Source organism: Columba livia, chromosome 2, assembly GCF_036013475.1.
Source record: "Columba livia isolate bColLiv1 breed racing homer chromosome 2, bColLiv1.pat.W.v2, whole genome shotgun sequence".
NCBI lineage: Eukaryota > Metazoa > Chordata > Aves > Columbiformes > Columbidae > Columba > Columba livia.
In genome coordinates, this window is record NC_088603.1 from 126227282 (window position 1) to 126243068 (window position 15787).

Here is a 15787-nt window from a genome sequence, read left to right on the forward strand (position 1 = left end):
ACTACTTTTCTTTTTTTAAAAAGTGCACATGGTTGTGTGTACAGTTCATTTAAATCAGATTCTGCTTCATGTTGGACCCTTTCAGCATGTGATTCATGCAGCTACCACAACACAAGACACACAAGAGAAACCTATAACCACTGGTGTGCTTATTTTTTTTCTCCTAGGGAGGGAACACTTTCCAGTCACTCAGTTGGAGGAGGAGGCTCTGTACTTATACTTTGTGTTCTTCTGTTTACCTGATAAAGCTAGTGCTGTCCTAGAATCTAAGGACAGATGTATACTAGATATTGACATGGAATCTATTTTAATTCTCAGTTAAAGTAGGTGGATGAGTACTGGTTAAAGACTGGAGATTTTCTTTTTAACCACAGAATGGGTTTATTGTCTGTGGGGGCTGCACTGCCAGTGTGCCTCAGCTGGTGCTGGGACACGCATTTGATTTCCATGTCTTTTTGAATCTTGTCCTCTGCTGAAATTGCCCACAAGACCCTCTGTCACAAGGGCTGATGTTGTAATAGCAAGGGGCAAGGGATTAATTTTGTTATATTGTGCAAAGCTACCCTGTTTGACCAAAAAAAATTGTCAAACCTTCTTGTATATGATTTTTATTGACTGTTTGTCTTTCCACTCCTGTCTTTCTCCAGGCTGTGGTAACAGTACAGAGTTCTGAAGAGAGAATCTTTTTTCCAGGAGCCTAATTCATGGCAGCCGTGCTGTGTTTGGGGAGAATATACTTTCCTGGGGAATGGATCAGCATGTGAGTTTCACCACTGCAGCAGAGCACTTTGATAGGCAGCAATATAGGGTGTTTCCTTCCAGCACACATCTTATATTTGCCATTTAAGCCAATATGGCTGTGATGAGCAGGCTGCTTTTTCAACTCACAAAACTCCTCACTTAACTTCCCATACTAGGTAACCCAGAGCTCTTGCTAGTTTTTAGCTGAGCTTCACACGCCACTCTGATATGGTAATTTTGTAGATGAGACAACAGTTTTGATATAATACCTAAACCAACACATGCAGGTGGTGCTGTAAGAAGGGCCATTTCTCCTTCCCACATCCCTTTGGCAGCATCAGGGTCTTTGGCTTAAACTGATTGTCAAATCTCACTCCCAGACATCAGCTATGCGAGTGTTTTCCCACCACCACTTATTAGCTACTAGTGGAAATTCTCTGAGGAAAAATCAAGGGAGCTCAGGCCACCCCACTGTCCTGTCTATCAGACAGTGATGGTGCGACAGGGAGGCACGCCCTGGATCCCAGGTGGTGGAAGTTTTATTCACAACTGAAGAGTTAATGAGGTATTTTCCCATATTATCTTACTAAATTGCTCTGTACTGAGACAACCTAGTTGGTCAAATATAGCTGTGCCTTTGAACAAGCCTGTTTTGTGCATAGGAGCCTGGCATTCTGATAGGGAGCTGGGGTGATGTTCTAATTGTTGCCGCGATTGAGAGACGGGGACGCAGCTTGATGCAAGCAAGGTGTCCGCTTTATTGTATGGCAAACATACATTTATATAGTCTAAGGCACACATGTTTCATGCTGATTGGCTAATCACTTTAACAGACATTAAGCTAGCTAAGGCGGGAATCTTAGTCAGGCAGTGTTCGCATGGTAACAAGATCGTTATCTCGTAGTCACAAGCTGTCCCCAGCTCGAGGGCTCCAGGGCGCAGGCACCCCCACCGACCACAAGCTCTCCCCGCCTCCAAGTCGCCTCACAACTACCGCAACACTTAACTTTATTCATACAGCAAACTAGCCTATTAACTCCAAATACAGAAAACTAACTCATCAACTCTAAATTCAGACAACCCACATCTCCCCCTTTTTGTTTTCAAACATTTGCTTCTTCCCACGGTCGGCGTCCAACTAGTTCGAGGACGTCTTGCTTCACCAACATTTCTGTACTGGGAGTTTTCGGGAGGTCTTGTGCTTGCACAAGAAAAATCTTATTTACTGAAGCGGTTATCGACCTTTGTAAGCACTGCAAGATACATGGAATCGTTAGTAATAACACACAAATTACTGAGAGAACCAAAATTCCCTGTTTAAGTAAATCTTTTATCCACCCTGTAATTCCCCAAGAAGCTAGCCACCCATCGAGTCCATCCATTCCTTCCTGCACACTGTGAATCCTTTCTCGTAGTTCTGCAATCTGTTTATGAATGCTCACCGAGTGATCAGATAGATTCATGCAACACATTCCTTCAAATTCTTGACATCCATGTCCGTGGGCTAGTAAAAGGAAATCTATGGCAGCGCGATTCTGTAAGACTGCATGTCGTAAGCTATCTACATCTTGAGCTAATCCTGACAAAATGTCAGAGGTCGTGTTAAATTCTTTGACAGCCCAGCATGCCAATTGTTTTATTTTATTCCAATTGCTTGCGGCCATTCCACCAGGCAAAAATAGGGACAGAGCTGTAGTAGATCCTAAGGACCCTAAATTGACGTGATCATCGCAATCTGGTTGTAATTGTCGCAACGACCTTTTTGATCTGGTACTATTGCTCAGGGAACGATTAAGCACGTCCCTCATATGAGGTGCGAACAGCGTAAGTCTCCCAATATAACAAGGTCCTCCCACAGGTTTAAAAGGAATTCCGGGCCATGCTCTATCTCCACAAATTAAGAAATAGCCTTTTGGCAACCTTACCTGTCCACTGATATTGGCCACATCCCTAGCCCCTGCATTTATCGAAATGTTCCAATGACGAGAGTTACCTGTCACATTTTGATAATGAATCAATGAATCTAATGTCTCTTTGTGACCATCTCGAATCAAATACCAAGTCCAGCTATCACCAAAATAGACCACTCCAGTTCCGTTAACAGGAAGAATCTGCGGGCTCGTGTCAGAGCAGTTTGCGCGACTTGAGATGTTCTCCCATTCCCCCTGTGGAGGGAAGGAGCCCCAAAGTGTCAGTTCCTGAAACGGTAAGTGATTAGAGGAATTGAGCCTTTGAATTAAGCCCTGCTGGAGCATGGCTCCCTGCTCTACTGGCCAGTCGCTACTTTTTGTACACCATCCGTCACTGTTATTTCCCCTCCATTGCCAATATGTGGAATTGAGTACACCCGGCAAATCAGAGGTGTTCACGTAACCTCGAAAATCGTCTAAGTGTACATATGGATACCCAATTAAACATGTTCTAAACGGGTTGCCTACTTGCGCCAGGGACAGACAAAAGTCTGTAGTCCCGGTACGATTTGCCCACGTGAGCCATACATTAGTACGAGGGTCAACATGATGCAAATCAAAGTTAAGGCCTAAGCCTATAGTACTTAACAAAAAGATTAACACTTGGCCCATGTCTGCAGGCTTTTAGTTTTCCTTCTGTTTCTCTTCTTCAGACACCTCCTTTTTGTTTCCTCCCACTTATCGGGGTTTACTTCCCAGATCTGTGGGACTGGAACAGATTTATCACATTCAACGGCTTGCCAAAGAACAATATTTGATTGTTCAAAAATATATCTATGCCACTTTTCCAACTTTTCTTGATAGGAGTGAGTTCTATCGCCTTCAATTCCAGTTTCCACTAACAGTCTCTGTAAAAGCCCCTGATGATCCTGCAAACAATAGTCACACCACCGTCTTACGCGGCACCTATTTACCCACTGTGGTCTTTCGCAGTCAGCACAAATTCTAAGGATCCAGAAATTGCACACTTTGCAGTCTGGACACTGAAGCTCTCGCTTATATGTTTCTGAGACAAAATTCATTCGGGAGCAACGTTCTCCTCATCGAACGCAGGTTCTGGAGCGTTATCAGAAGATTGCCGTTGCAATGTTTCTCGGAAGGGTCTCACGTTCTTTGCCGGGATCCAGCGAGGACCTCTCTCTGTGGAAACACAAGCATAGCCTCTACCCCATGTAACAAGGGGATAGGGTCCCATTACTTTACCTGTTTCGGGGTCCCGGATCAATACTGGCGGCTTAATCTTAGGTTCAAAAAGGGTGTTTGTGCTAAAATGACGAACTACTGGAGGATTGCTGTCTAACAGGGAACAATTCAAAAAATTAAAAACATACAAGGCTTTCTGTATTCACTCCTCTGGTGTAGCAGCCCCTATTCCCCCTTTTTGTTTTAATAACAGGCGTTTTAAGGTTTGGTGAGATCGTTCTATCAAAGCTTGTCCCGTAGGAGAATGAGGGATACCTGTAATGTGTGATATACCCCAAGAGGCAAAAAAGGTAGTTAAGGTTTTAGATACATATGCGGGGCCATTGTCAGTTTTAATTTGAGAGGGTACCCCTAAAGTAGCAAAAGCGCGCATTAGATGTTTTTGCACATCACGTGCTTTTTCTCCTATATGACAGGAAGCAAATAACATTCCTGAAAATGTATCAATAGAGCAATGAACAAACTTTAAGCGACCAAATTCAGCAAAATGAGTGACATCTGTTTGCCAGAGTTGAAGGCTCTGTAGCCCTCTGGGGTTGACTCCTTCTGCTATAGAAGGGAAAGAGTGCCTTTGACAATCAGGACACACCGCAATGATATTATGGGCTTGTTGTATAGTGAGGTCAAATTGACGCTTAAGGCCTGCAGCATTTTGATGAAAAAAGGAGTGGCTGAGTTTAGCTTGCGCTAATCGATCTGGTAACACCTGCACCGGTAGCGTAAGCAAATCCGCTTGTCGGTTCCCTTCTGCAATAAAACCAGGTAGAGAAGTGTGAGATCGAACATGCATAATAAAATAAGGGTGAAGACGGGAATTTAACAGAAAGATGAGTTCTTGTAACAAATTAAACAGTGCTGTATGAGAAACATCTCGTAGCACAGAAGCTTCTGCTCGGCTAACAATTCCTGCAACATAAGCAGAATCAGTGATTATATTGAGAGGGGCAGACCATTTTCGAAATACTCGAACAACTGCAGACAATTCTACTATTTGAGGAGAACCCTGCACAGTCTCAACATCTGAGCTCCACCGTTCCCGATGGTCATCCCACCAAAGGATAACAGATTTGTGAGATTTGCCAGACCCATCCGTGAATACAGTGAGGGCTTGTAAAGGCTGGTCACTCCGCTTTGGAATAGGTAAAAGGTGGAAATCAATGCTTAACAATTTGTGAGAAGGCGGATGAGAAGTGAGTTGGCCTGCATAGCCAGTCAGAGCTATACCTAGTGCATCTGATTGTTGTTGTAACCATTGCAAGTAAACACTTGTTACTGGCATACATATGAGGGCGAAGTCCGTGCCTGCCAGGGTAAGTAATCGCTGTCGAGCCCTGATGATTAAAGATGCAAACATTTCATGTTGGGTAGAAATTGTCTTTGTGGCTTGGTTAGGTAAAAAAATCCATTCAATGATCAGTAAAGGGTCCGTTTTCTGGCAATCCCATTGGAAAATAAGTGCATGAGGCTGTCTAGCAGGGTTAAGGATGATTAATTGAAAAGGCAATTCTGGTTCCCATCAATGCGCTTGTCTGGAGGTAATCGCTGCCGCAGCTTTATGCAAGGAAGCTATGGCTTCAGGACTAAGAGTTCGCGGAGCGTTTAAGTCCAAGCTTCCTTTAAGCATTTCGAATAAGGGACGAAGATCCGCCTTGGTGATTCCCAACAATGGTCTGACCCAATTGATTGTTCCCAGCAGTTTTTGCACGTCATGTAAATTCTTTACATTCGCCTGTATTTGTAAAGGTTGCGGAGCAATAGTCTGAGCCCTTATACGCCATCCTAAGTATTTCCAAGGTGGTATTTTTTGAATTTTTTCTGGTGCAATACAGAGGTCTGCTGATTTTACAGCAGCCACGACAAGGGCTACAGCTTCCTCCATGACTTCATGGTGCTGTGCTGCCACTAGAATGTCATCCATATAATGATATAACAATGCAGCAGGTACTACAGTTCTGATAGGACTAAGTATTTTTGCTACATACCATTGGCATATTGTAGGGCTATTTTTCATTCCCTGTGGTAGCACAACCCACTGGTATCTTTGCAAAGGAGCTTGCATGTTGACGCTAGGAACCGAAAAGGCAAATTTAGGAGCATCATCTGGATGCAATGGAATGTTGAAAAAACAATCTTTGAGGTCTATGATGGTTAAATGCCAATCTCTAGGGATCATGGCGGGTGACGGAAGCCCAGGTTGCAGGGCCCCCATGTCTTCCATAGCATCATTAATTTTCTGAGGTCATGGAGCAAGCGCCACTTGCCAGTCAGTTTTTTAATAACAAAAATAGGCGAGTTCCAAGGACTCGTAGAGGGTACAATATGTCCCATAGATAGTTGTTCATTAACTATTTCTTGGAGGGCGTGAAGTTTTTCCAGCGGCAGGGACCATTGATCAATCCAAATAGGAGTATCTGTTTTCCAAGTTAACTTTAGGGTTTCACGCCCCTCAATGGCCCCGCCTAAAAATGTGTCTGGATAGACATCCCCCACTGAGACAAGACATCACGCCCCCACAAGACCATAGGTACTGGTAAGATAAACGGTTTGACTGAGGCAACTTGTCCTTCTGAATTTTGAACTTGTATCATTTCTGCGCTTTGGCGGCTAGCTCCACACCCCCCAATTCCTGCTAACGTCTGAGAGATATCAGCTAAAGGCCACCTAGAAGGCCACTTCGCTTGAGAAATAACGGTAACATCTGCACCTGTATCAATGATTCCACTCAACACGACTTGCTGACCTCTGCAAATGAGGGTGCATTGACATATAGGACGTTTTTGTGAGATGGCTTGAACCCATAAAATTAGCGGTTCTCCCGTAGATCCAAAGCTTCCCTGTCTCTGCGGGAGCATTTGGTCAGGGATTGAGACATAGTCCTCCTTAGGGATCAGTATCAATTGAGCGATACGACTTCCCTCTGGTACTGTGCAAGGAGGAAATGGGGTCCAAGCCATAATTTTGATTTCAGAATTACTGTCAGGATCAATCACTCCAGGCAATACAAAAAGTCCTGACAGGGTGGTGGATGATCTTCCCAATAATAAAGCTTGCGTTCGGGGGGGCAAAGGACCTGCAACTTTGGTAGGCAGTAAGTGAACAGAGGAGTCAAGTAGTGTTACTGTGTGAGCGGTTGCCAGGTCCAGGCCGGTGCTCCCTGCTGTTGCTGGGCGGAGACTGGAAACACTCCTGTTTCCCCCCCCGGCGTTTGTGGGGGCGCCGGTCGCGGAACTTGTGTCTGTGTGCGCCGCGGTCCCGCGCTCTGCGATCGGTTTCCCTGTATGGGGCGCCCTTGAGAGTCGTATTTAGATCGACATTGGTTAGCATAGTGGCGCCCTTTTTGGCACTTAGGACAAACTCCAGGTATTTGGGGTCGTTTCCCAGCATTGGCACTAAAGCAATCTTTTTTAAGGTGTCCCGGTTTTCCACACCCATAGCAGTTTCGCTGTGGGTCGGCGCCCATCAGGCTGTGCATGGCCGCAAAAGCAGCAGCCATGGCCTCATATTTATGATCCATAGTGCCAATTCTATTACAGGCTTCCACCATTTCAATTAAGGTAGGGTTTTGATTTGGGAGAGACTTCAAGAGCTTTTTACAATTGGCGTTAGCGTTTTCCACAGCCAGTTTAAGGAGTAAAATCTCCCGAGCCTGTACGTTATCAACTTGCCGCTCTAAGGCTTGTTTTAATCTATCTATAAACTGCATATACGGCTCACGGGGTTCCTGAGTGATACTAGTGAATGCTTTTTGGGGTCTGCCAGAGTCAGGAACTCTCAACAAGGCCCTTCTCGCTTCTTCTCTGCCTGCTTCCAAAGCCTCCCGAGGAATGTCCCTAGCTTGGGCCGCGGGATCCGAAAACTGCCCTGTTCCTGTGAGGTGCTCTATAGTCAATGCAGCTAAGGCGGCATTAGCATGTCCTGCATAACCCAGCAAAACTGTCTGCAATCCCGTTCTCCATTGAGACTCCCACATTGTATATTGTGTTGGGGTTAATAACAATCGCGCGAGAGATTTTAAATCATGTGGGGTCATGACATATGTATCGAATACAGAAGATAAAAGGCTTGCAAAATAAGGGGAAGACAACCCATGCTCGGTAACTGTACGGCGCAACTCCTTAATTACCGAAAAAGAAAGAGCTTCCCACTGAGCTTGAGCCCTCCCCCGTCCTTGGTATATAACGGGGGCTACTATAGTTCTGGCTATTTCCAACTCCCCCTCGTTTATCGCTTGGCGCTTAATCTTTCCCCAAACCTCATGAGGATCAGGGGGAAAAAGATCAGGTTCCTTTTCAGGGTCAATCGGACCCGGGTCAAAGGGATCACCCTCCGGGGGATATCCAGCAGCACAAGCTAACGGTGGCGCAGAGGGTTCCGCCCCACCAGCGATTTTAGAAGGGCAGGAGGGAGGTGACTGAGCTCCCTCCTCGGAGCCTCGCTGATTTTGCTCTTGTGCCTTTATGGTTTCAAAGATTTTTCTCCAACTGGGGAGCATATACTGCGCTTCCTCATCTCCTGAGGTAGCTGCGTCCCATAACTTTACCCCCACATCGTCCCAAAGTTCACGCGTAAAAATAGAAGAAGCAGTCACCGCGGGGATCTTAACCTGCACCCATTTAAGGATTAACTTAAGATCTTGTTCCGAAAGAGTCTTTTTCCCATGCTTCTTAAGTAGAGCTTTCATAAGCTCATAAACGTCTCTCTCAGGGGAAGACTCCTGATTCCCCATTTTGCTAGTTTCCCGCAGCTCACCTCTCGTTCCAGACGGAGGGATTGTTTGGCCGGCCGGCTTATCCTGCTTCCTTTCAGCAGCTCATTCCACGTTCTGCGGGACTCGCGACATGCCACCAGGTAGGCGGTTTTTCAATCCTCGGCGGTTTCGTCGCTGACGATCACGTCGGAGGTCACCAATTTGCCGCGATTGAGAGACGGGGACGCAGCTTGATGCAAGCAAGGTGTCCGCTTTATTGTATGGCAAACATACATTTATATAGTCTAAGGCACACATGTTTCATGCTGATTGGCTAATCACTTTAACAGACATTAAGCTAGCTAAGGCGGGAATCTTAGTCAGGCAGTGTTCGCATGGTAACAAGATCGTTATCTCGTAGTCACAAGCTGTCCCCCGCTCGAGGGCTCCAGGGCGCAGGCACCCCCACCGACCACAAGCTCTCCCCGCCTCCAAGTCGCCTCACAACTACCGCAACACTTAACTTTATTCATACAGCAAACTAGCCTATTAACTCCAAATACAGAAAACTAACTCATCAACTCTAAATTCAGACAACCCACAATTAGCTACTAGTGGAAATTCTCTGAGGAAAAATCAAGGGAGCTCAGGCCACCCCACTGTCCTGTCTATCAGACAGTGATGGTGCGACAGGGAGGCACGCCCTGGATCCCAGGTGGTGGAAGTTTTATTCACAACTGAAGAGTTAATGAGGTTTTTTCCCATATTATCTTACTAAATTGCTCTGTACTGAGACAACCTAGTTGGTCAAATATAGCTGTGCCTTTGAACAAGCCTGTTTTGTGCATAGGAGCCTGGCATTCTGATAGGGAGCTGGGGTGATGTTCTAATTGTGAGTGCCTGGCAGTGGTTGTGCATGTGTGAAATCTGGGTGGCTTGTTCTTGTGGCTCCTGTTACTGCCTTATTACTCCAGCCCTCCATGATGGATCTGTTATTGCCTTTACATGATACTGAAATGCAAATAACAAATCATATTGTACTTGCTGTAAATATAAGCATGATTGAAAGTGTTTGAGAACAGTGTTTAACTCTTTCATGTTAACTTCAATCCTATAAAGTCACTGTGAACCAACACCCCTCAAAGAAAGTAGGCTTTCTCTGGCTTCACAGATCATAATGATTCCTCCTTGTTCCCTGGTGAGCTTGGTGCTCATATTGTGGGTGACAACTGAGAGCAATAGTAGAGGCATTCCAGAAATAAAGGCATCCAAACTGCTGCATGGTGTTTGTGTGAACATTTAAGACAGTTTCTGACCACCTTGCTCTGCATAATCGGTACAGAGTTATAAGTATTATTACACATTTCATTACAATACTTGTATGTCACACTTGTTAGCAGCAGGGCTTGACTGAGTCCCTCCTCTTCATTGTGGAGTCAGAGACTTAATTTCTGCCTTAAACAGCTATAACTATATAAAAGGGTTTGTCAGTATTTATATAAAGAAGAACAAATACCCAGTTTATCTAGACCATGTTTTTTTAATAGGTTTCTGGTGAGCATAAGTGGCAGCTATTCAGTCATGACAGAAGAATGAGAAACCCTAGCAACTCTTAATAGAGTAGGAGTTATCACGATCATGATTCTTTCTGTGGACGTTGACCTGCTGCTTCTCTCCCTGGGTCCTGTGTTCTCCAAGTTCTATTCAGGCAAACACAAACCAAACCCTGGCCCATCTGGTTACTCAGTCCATCTGCAGTGATAAGCTTAGCTTTGGGAGCAAATATGAATCAGTGCATATGCAGTGCTGGTGAAAATAATTTTACAGTGGGTGTAGTTTTACCTGGACTACAAATGGAAAGCCTTCTCTCCTCACAAGGTGCTTGGATTGCTGCTTGGCATCCATAGAACTGAGGGCAGCTGGTACAACAGTTTGTCCAGCCCCTCTTTTCCCTTGGCTCTTCCCATTCCAGTGCTGATTTTCCCAGCAGTTAAAGCAAACAGAGAATGAAGCAAAAAATATGTAACTAGCGTGCCTAAATCTGCAAAAACTCTCACCATCATCCTGTGTGAATAATTTTAGAAGAAATCACCCGTAGGTTAGTGTGCATGTTCATTCCTTGTTGCATTGTCTTCACTTTAAGACAATGTGCCAAGGCTGTCATCTTCTGTCATGGGGTTGGCTTTCCATCCCTGCCACCTGAAAAATGGATGAGAAAGAAGAGTGATGGTTCACAGACACAGCCAAGCTATGTCTGGGCACTTTCAATAACCCCCGACTAAATCTGCTTAAGCATCAGCGAGCTCCCGGACACGTGCCGTACGCCTTGGGGTTAACAGCCTCACAAATCTGTCACTGCCTTAAGTGGGTCTGTGGAGAAGGGACAAGGGCAACCTGATGCAATGTAGCAGAAGGCCTAAAGGTATGGACTCCATTTTTCCACAGACCATCTCTGTGTGCTTCCTAAATAAAAAGGATCTTAATTTAAATTCAAACAGCAGCTAGTGAATTCAGAGAGCGATATGACTGTTTTCCTGATCTCTCCAGGAGCTGTAGCTTTGGCAGGGGTGGAGAGCCTGCTTGTCTGTGCAGTGCCAACCCCCAGCACTGAGAACAGGGTCTTCCCAGCAGCATCCTGGCATGAATCAACAATGCTGTGGCCAGCAGGACCAGGGCAGTGATTGTCCCCCTGGACCCAGCACTGGTGAGGCCCCACCCCGAATCCTGTGTTCAGTGTTGGGCCCCTCACTACAGGAAAGACATTGAGGTCCTGGAGAGAGTTCAGAGAAGGGCAATGAAGCTGGTGAGGGGCCTGGAGCACAAGTCTGAGGAGGAGCAGCTGAGGGAACTGGGGCTGTTCAGCCTGGAGAAAAGGAGGCTGAGGGGAGACCTTATCACTGTCTACAGCTACCTGAAAGCAGGTTGTAGCATGGAGGGTGTTGTTCTCTCCTCCCAAGTAAACAAGTGATAGGACAAGAGCAAAAGGCCTTAAGTTGTGCCTGGGGAGGTTCAGATTGGATATTAGGAAAAATTTCTTCACAGCAAGGGCTGTCAGGCACTGGAACAGGCTGCCCGGGGAAGTGGTGGAGTCACCATCCCTGGAGGTGTTTAAAAGATGTGTACATGAGGTTCTTAGGGACATGGTTTAGTGCTAGAATTAGGTTATAGTTGGACTTGATGATCTTAAGGGTCCCTTCCAACCTGAATGATTCTATGTTTCTATTCCACACCTACCTACCCCTGCTAATCCTCCCTCAAAACCTGCTTCCATCTTTGACTCGTCACCAGGACACCTGCAGAAATAGAAGTTGCTCTTTGAGCAAGGGTTTGATGGACTGTCAGTGACTGAATTTGCAGGGGTCTCAGCTCCCTTTGCCTATGTGGTTTTTCCATGTGCAGTTACCTTGGTACTTAACCTTCACTGTGTGCCTGTGAAATCACGCAGGCGCAGTTTCTTACAAAAAGTTGAGCGTGTATTTTTGATGTGCATTCACCATAGTGTTTGTGGTCGTGTAGTTGTACATGACAATAAGCAGGAGCTTCTACTTTTGTTCTGAATTTCTTGGTGAAACTGAGACAAAACAAAACGAAAAACCAAAACAAACCAACAAACAAAAAAAAAGCGCACACACACACACAAAAGGCTGCAGTTTCCTTAGATGCAACATTTCAGAATTCAGTTTTATATTTTGCCAGTTATAGACTCTCATTAAAAAAAAACAAAAATACCATTTAATTTCTTTTTTGCTCATTGTACCAGAGCAGCTGCCATGAATGAGTCGGCAGAAAATGTTGTGCAGCCAAATAATAATAGTAAGAGGAAGAAGCATTTACACACCTCAGTGGAATGTTAATCAGGGTCTTAAGTTAACTACTTTCCTACTAATAGGAGAGACAATGAAAAAAATAGTTTCAGTCTTTGCTTTCTTTTGAAAAATTACATTACCTGGTTTTCAGAGAAGCCTAAATGCAACAAATGGCAGCAGATATTTTCCTTATGTCTCTGAACATGGGAATTAAATGGGGAAAAGTTAAGGCACATCCATGAGGTGTCACAGTGAAGTGACAGCAGAGGGAAGGTGACAAGTGTCCTTTGGAGATCTGTGTTAATTCATATCACACTGCAGAGTCGCAGAGTTTGGTCCTGTGACCACGTATGCTGGTGGCACATATGCCACTAAAGTCAACCAAGCAGCAACAGAACTATGGCTGTGCCCACACTGTAGTCTGAGCTCCGGTAAATGTTTAATTTAATCTAGTACTACTGTATCATGAAATATAGATATCATAGCACAAAACTCTGGTTTATTGATGTGGAATTTTTCCCCTGTGTTCCCTGACTTGTGGTGACTTTGACCTACTTTAGCAAGGCACTTCTGCTTTTCCTGGAGTACGCGATTTGGATGTTTGACCATACAGCCTTAATTTAGTGACTTGACATTGAAATGCTGATTTACACCTGCAGTCAAATGGATAACACATGTTAAAGACTGATTGTGAGTGGCCCCAATATGTTATCGCTTCATTCTGTGGCATTGTCACTTGCCTTTATGGGATTTAAGGCCACCATTGTGTGGCATTGTTGGGATGGCTATGGACACAGCTGTGGGGGGTGATGCCATGCGTGGACTTTGTCATCTATCAAAAAGCTGACATCACTTTTGAAAAATCTCTCTGAAAGTCTGGATGTTTATGTGCTGCTGCATGTTTTAAGACAGCATTGGAAATAAAGATGCTTTTTTGCTGGCATAAACAAAAAGCAGTTAGCAATGAATAACTTGCGCTTCTGACCTTTTCACCTTAAGGAAGATTAATGGTCATTTAGATCAGAACTTCCCCCCTGATCAGGGGTCTGAAAGCTTTGGGGATTCAGACAGACAAAGTCTTTTCACCTCTAGGTCACCAGCACAGACTGGTGGTGTCTCTCTAGTGACCATTAGGTGGTTGCTCAGTATTTGATGTGTGAGAGTTGGTGGGCATAATCCATTTTCCAATGGACAGGTCCCTGCCTCGTGAAAGCTGTCACTACATGCTTATCTGAGCAGCGAGAAATGGGAATTAACACAAACAGAGCCTGAATTGCAATTGCCTTGCACAACTAATTCCACGGGGTCCCTTCAAGGCTTGTTTCAGTAGATCAGCCCTTCTCCAGAGTCGTCTTTCCAAGCCAGGACGGGTTGAAGCAGTGTCAGAGCTGTGCAGCAAGCGGTGGCACTTCAGCGTTCCCTCCTGGAGCAGCCTCTGCTCCCAATTCAGGAGCACCCGAGTCCCATTCAGACACACTCACGGTGGCACCACTTGAGTTTCTGAAAGTTGGGACATCCTAGAAGAACACATCCCACAGCCTGAACACATCCCATGGAGCCATCTCCCGAGTTCAGTTCCTGGCATGGACAAGCTGAGATACTTCATAACCACTATATTTGTGTTTTAAATGGAAGCCCTAAAATTAGGACTACTCGGTAAAACCAAGCACAGAGCTGTGGGGCAGGCTTTGATAGTAAATTAACAGCTTGTGACTTCTCATGTCAGAAATTATAATGTCACCAACTGTAAAGCACGTTCAGGGACCTGCCCAGCTGAGCTGAGCTAAAAACACCAACTCGCTGAACAAGGGCAGCGCAGGGTCGGCTGGTGGCTGCTAAAGGTCTGAGCGTGTCCTTCACCAGGGACATCTGCAAAGCAAACAAGGCGTTGGTAAAAAAACATGATGTATGTAGACATCTGCATACCGTTGCTTACAGCTGAGACACTGAGCCTGAATTTATAACATAGAGGCTAGACAGTATAAAATGTTGAAGAGCTAGGATCTAGGAGTCAGCCTCTTGTTGGCTGACCAAGTTGAGAGAATATAGCAAAGTCAGACTTCAAAGGAACATCTGAGAACATGCATTTTACAAAACATTGTAAAAACCTGCAGGATGTAGAATCTAAAACTACCTAGTTATTAAGGAGAATGTGACATGTCTATTGCAAAGCCCCAAAAACTCTTTCCTGTTCCCTTTTCATTTTCTCTCTCCCAGGCTTCCCTCAACTGAACGAATTACAACCAGAACTGAATTAATGAAGGTAAGTGTTGAAGGGTGAAAGCTGATAAGACAGAGGAAAAGGGCAAGTAAAGATCATCAGTTCTGTGAAAATCAAAGATCTCAGAGGCTGCATGACTTTGAGAGAATTGACCTCTATGTAGCTTATGAGCTTTAAGATCCTCTCCTATGTATTTGCAGCATTAATTCCTCTTGTTATCTGAGGTGATCTACTTTAATCAGATTCCTAGAAACAAGTCAGGTACTTAAAGGAGAAGATCTTTGTCACCCCTGCTGGCAGCGTCAGTAGAGAGACCAAACCAGCGGGCAAAACAAGATAACCCATTGCAGCTCTCCAAACCACTTTTTAGGATAATTGGCATCAGAACAAATCCCCTAGTTTCCCCATCCAGGCTCATAGCCATATACTGTATGGCCATTTAACATTCTTGTCACACAAAAGCTACCTCAAATGTCTCACATTTCCAAGACACAGCTATTGCGCACCGCTGTTCCCACTCTATCCAAAAACCTCCTCTGTCACAGTGCCATCTCCTGCACTATCTCTCTGCTTCACAAAGGCAACGTAACTTAAACCTGGATCAAAAGGGAACTCATGAATTCGATCCTGCTTCTGTGCCTGTGGTGCAGCTTATCCTATTTCCTATATTTCTAAGTTTCTGGCATTGGGGTCTCTGAGTGACAATAATGGTGGTCCTTGTTTTAAATTTAATCTCATTTTCACACAGAGCTTAAGCCAGAGGAGGCAATGCCATCTGATACCCTCCAAAGACCTTCATCCCACAGAGCGCATGTGTTGCATGCAGAAAAAGGAGCTTGATGGCTCCATGAGGACACGCTAGAGACAAGTAAGGTGACAGTTCAGGTTGCCTCATCCTTGAGACTTATCCATGGGAGGAATCCAAAGCAGTTTGTGCCTGGTTACCCAGGCAAGGGATTTTCCTTCATATGATGTGAGACATAGTACGCAATTGCAGCGAGAGGGCTACCACTAAACAAATCCAGGAAGCTCAGGACAAGCTTTAATTAATATGCTTTTTTGCCCAAAAATGGTTGTGTTCACAACAGGAACCAGTAGTCAAAATAATCTTAAAGTGTTTTAGAGGAAAAAATCAGGAGTGAAAAAGCACCATCCAAAA

The 15787-nt window shown here is 44.9% G+C and overlaps 1 long non-coding RNA gene across 1 annotated transcript; it reads right to left on the minus strand.

Moving 5' to 3' along the window:
- Window positions 1-1835: 1835 nt before the first annotated feature.
- LOC135578649 (uncharacterized) lies at window positions 1836-8848 on the minus strand. The gene is made up of 2 exons (XR_010470600.1): window positions 8664-8848; window positions 1836-1942 (listed from the first exon to the last, which is right to left on the minus strand). It is a non-coding gene; the product is annotated as an uncharacterized LOC135578649 (long non-coding RNA).
- Window positions 8849-15787: the final 6939 nt, after the last annotated feature.